Raw genomic sequence first — 5,242 nt, 5'->3', positions numbered from 1 at the left:
CCTATATTATGGCTAGCTATAAATAGTCTGTTTGCCTTTTCTTCAATTTCTTTCATCTCATGTTCCTGGAATGACGATGTCATCCGAATACGCCAAAAGTGTGTTTACCCCGATTATTTCCATCTCTTGTTCCTCTTGGATGTCTCTTATCACTTTTTCAAGTGCCAAGTTAAAAAGCACCGGCAATAATGTGTCTCCTTGTCTCAAACCGGTTTTACGTTCAAAGTTTTCAGATGTCTCTCCCATGAAACGTACGACATTCATAGAAAAAAAAACTAAAAAAAATGTAAACTGAAAATGTCAATTAATACAGTTTATTACAAATCAATATTTTTTGAAATTATTATCGTATGTGTAATATATATATAATTAATGCTAATTTAAACAACCAATGAAAATTTCATGTATTTACGGTAATTTTATTTAGAGTTACATCAAAAACCAAAATCGATTTCGAGTAAAAATTCTCGTTTTTCTTTAATATTTTCTGTTTTTTTGGCACTTTTGAAAACTACAGATTTCAGAACTTTCGAATCGAAGCATTATTTTGATTACTTATATTGTACAAAGACGCAAAAAATAAATAAAACCCACACAACATGGTAAAATCAATACATTCGTCGCTCCACTCAGAATCTAAAATTAATGGAAACACGCCGAAAAAAATCCATTTTGATACACTAAACTAAATTCAACACATTAGACCGTAAATGGCTCAGCCATGATGGCTGTCACAAAGTTAACTGAAGTCTAAAATCAATGATAAATAAGAATGTCAATTGGTTGTTGTTTTTAAAATTTTTATTAATTTTAGATTTTAGAAATAAAACTATAAGTCATTGTGATATTAATTATTGTTATTGTTTTAGGTACATACAACATTTTTTTTTTTTTTGTCATATTTGTTTTTTTATTTGTACAATCTGTATAAAAATATAATTACAATAAGCACAATGGAGGGGTAATACAATTTTAGGGCATTGGTCATGGTTGGCTCGAAGAAGAAGCTATTCATTAATAACACTTCATAACAGGATAGTAAACATACAACAATTGAACAATATATTAATTTTCCTTCATAAAACACACGCACACACACCTTGCCACCTCCTAAAATCAAAACGATGCTACTGAAGTCAATGAAAATGTATTAGCTCATTAGAGAATGATAATACAGAGGGAACCAGGTTATCACTGTTTAAAAAAACTCTACAAATATACCAACAAGTTAAATTAATTTTGAAAAAAATTTAAAGGGGTGTTTGCGCCCGCAGGCAAATGCATTTTAGAAATAAATTTTAAGAATATATAAATATTTTTTTAACAATTTCCAAATAATTTGACTTATTTTGAGCTATTTGCGGACATTTTCAGTTTCCATTTTTTATAGTTTTTTTTTCTACAAATATCAATAAAATTGTATTTGTTGGTTCAAAAAGCTTGAAAAATTAATACAAGGCTCCTACTATATTGTTACAATGACATTTGAAAAATATTAAAAATCCTTAGTCACAGTTTTTATTTATAACCATTTAAAGTTCAAATCTTGACAAAATACGGAAAAATCACGAAAATGAACAAATTATTTTGAGTTGAAAATTCATAAAAATTTTTCTTTTTAAATCTAAGATTTGAAAATGTAATACAAGATTGACCATAAGTTTGTCTACCTTTATCAAAAAAAAAATGTCTACAAGAAAGTCAAATTAAATTTTTATGAGCGTTTGAAATTCATATTTTTACAACATTTGATATTCACTCGATTTCTCGATGTAACGATTTTCCTATTTTGTTGTAATTAAAAAACGTAGTAATGCCCAGTACACGAACCAACCCGCACTCTTCTCAACCTACCACCCAACATCAAAGAAGCTCTAAATGAAGAACACACTTTAAAAACTATCGAATTCATCACCAAAGACAACCTTATCAACAAAATATAGTTTTAATATAAATCAAATTGTAAATCTATTTAAACAAATATTGTAATTTTTTTAATATTGTAATCTACTTTTCTTTTTTCCTTTTTTTTGCTTAGTTAAACTAAAACATAAATGTTGGCTAATAACCTTTGTAGTTGAAGCCTGTAAACTTTAAATAAAAAAAAAAAAAAAAAAAAAAAAAAAAACGTATGACTGTAGATACTTGAAAACTTCACTAAATGTTTATATTAGCATTTTCTATACACGATAAAATTTTGAAAATAGTTTTACTATTTTTGAGCTGTTTACGGACATTGTCAGTTCTCGATTTTTTTAGTTTTTTTTTATAAATATCAATAAAATTTTAATTGTTGGGTAGAAAAGCGTGAAAATTTTATGCAAGGCTCCTGATATATTGTTACAATAGCAGTTGAAAAATATTGAAAATACATAGGCACAATTTTTTTTTATAAGCGTTTAAAGTTCAAATTTTGACAAAATTTATCAAATTTAAAATGTAATAATTATTTTGTAGTTAAAAAATTATAAAATGTTCAACTTTTGTAGCTAAGGATTGAAAATTTAAAACAAGGTTCCACGTAAATAAGTAAATATATAAATTACTTTATTCACAATAATATCATCAAATATACTTAGTAATATCATATTATGACCGTTTTCGCTCAGAATCGTTTTTCTTATACAATGATATTATATCATTGAATTTAAATTTAACACCATCCATTACAGTGACCCACTTGTAACCTACTGTACAACAGACCCACCTTTTTTGTTGTTTGAAATTATGCTTTTAAATCTTTTTCTTGAAGTTGTTACCACCATATTATCACTTGCAAATACTATGTTTTCTTCTGCATATGTAATAAACATAGTAAATTAATCCATTGCTGGGTTGCGAGTTATTGTTTAAACAAAAATTGAAGTAGGTAATATGATTTTGATTTACTGATAGACCAAACTACCAAAGTCTCTACAGGGATTAATAACTTTGTATTAAATAATCTCTCAATATTATCACTAACTTTATTCTTCAATGCAAACGGTAAAACTATAGGTTTCTGAAAAATAGGTTTAAAATCTTTTTGTAGAGTTAAATCAAACATTTTGTGCTTATAAGACCCCAAAATATCATTAAAAACAAATGGAAAAGTTTGTACTACATCTTGGTATGATTTTATTTTGATACTGAGTAAGTATCTGAATACATTGGAATACTCAACTCAGTTAACCATTTCCGAACAATGTTCGGAGGACCACGTGGTTATTACACTCTTTAACAACAACCGATTCCCAACTCTTTATAAACATTGTTATATTGAACTTTAACTTTTAATACACCTAAAGGCAAAATAATGGTATTGTTATAAGTCTTCAAACGTACATTAGATTGTTCTACTTTATAAAGTCAAAGTATACGATATCTATATCAAATGAGCTTTTGGTAGACAAACCAAAACAATATGAATTAATACTAAATATTAATTAATAACCAAAATAAAATTATCAGAAATTTTTTTCAAAACGAAGTACCTGCACGGATGCACATTAAAATAATAAATAACAACATTTTTATTATCGCGTTATTATCAGTGGCGGTGGTAACGGTTGTTCCAAAAAATAGATGAAATTTCATCTATTTTGTGGTTGTATGGTCAAATTGTATTCTTATAATTATTATATTTATGAAATTAATGAATGATAAATAGGTAATCCTATCTTATTTACTTTTAAATCGTTATAAGTTAGCCAATTGTAAGGTCTTATCGATTCGAGACGCGAGTGGCTTATAATCACAGAAGCCAGTGGGTACTTATCATGCAAACTATTTACCAATAGCCTATAATCAGGCGTAGGCTTCTCGGAACTTCTTTACTGGTGGTCTCTAAAAGAAAAATGCAAACGAGATATTTTCATATTCTTTCGAGTTTAAAATTTTATATTTTTGGGGGTTGTGCCAAATCTGTACCATTCAGGTATTCCAACCAATAGCACTTCGTTTGTCACTTCTGCACCCCAATACATAGGTATCCAACAATGCACTAGACAATGATTTAAAAATAAAGCCCCAAAAAATTTATCTTTAAATAGGTTATTATTCTTTATTAGCTACTTTAAATGACATATTATATATAAGTAATTTTTTTCATTATAATTAATTAATACATTTTATTTTATTTCAGATTAAATTTTAAGAAATCCGGGACACCAAAATTAAATGTTTCTCATAAAAACAGGTAATATTATGTACCTTTCTTTATTTATATATATTTATTTTCCAGTAAACCAGTAACGTCCCGGGAAATACAAGACAAACAGCCACCCAAGCCTAAATGATTAAATTCAAACTTTTTGAGCACAATTCCAGTTTTTACAGATTAAGATAATTGATTAATTAATATAAAAAAAATTTTGCTTAACCAATGCATTCCATATTTACCTCTCAAAATCTAAAAATAATAAATAGGTAAACATCAATGTAATACAAATACACATTCTTCACTTCTATCACAATATAACATACTCTATTCTAGACTTCTTCTTTTTTTTGTACAGCTTAAAGAAGGTGATATCCATTATGAATAATTGAATAAATAACAACTCATATAATTTTTTTTTCAAATGTTGTTTTCATTGGAATAACATTAACATTGCCTGCGTACAAGTTATTATTATTTTATATATTATATAATATTCACAATAATAATATTAAAAACCGCCTGTATTCCTTTGTAATGTTTGTACAAACCTTAAAATGTGTATTGTAATAATAAATTTTGTAACATTAATAATTTATTAAGATTATTTTTTACATGCTATGTACCTGTACAAAACAAAAAAAAAAAAAAAACTAAAAAGATTTAATTATAATATTAATTTCATTATTATTCGAAAATGTTTTATGTATAAATATTGACTTTGGTTAGAATAAATATATAATTTAATTTGTTCAAATTGGCTACAATTCTGTTGGAGTTTCTACAGGATTTTTTTTCTTTTTTGGTCAATTTGATAAATATTTTACATAAATAGTTAATAAAATATATATATATATGTATATATGTACAATTCAATAATGATAATAATATACGATAATAAACCAAAATACATTTATAAATAAATATTATACAAGTGGTCCGATTTAAAAAACCGAAAGGGAAGGGGAAATAAAAGCCCAAAAAAAAGAATATATAAAGCTAAGACATTTAAACACAACAACAATCACATTTAGATGTGACTAAAATTGACATTTACTAAAAAAAAAAAATAATAATTTAGTAAGATAAAAAAGGAGAAATAAA

This window comes from Metopolophium dirhodum, chromosome 3 (genome assembly GCF_019925205.1).
Source record: "Metopolophium dirhodum isolate CAU chromosome 3, ASM1992520v1, whole genome shotgun sequence".
In the NCBI taxonomy this organism is placed as follows: Eukaryota; Metazoa; Arthropoda; class Insecta; order Hemiptera; family Aphididae; genus Metopolophium; species Metopolophium dirhodum.
The sequence above is the reverse complement of the archived record's forward strand: the minus strand, read 5'-3'. Positions refer to the sequence as shown.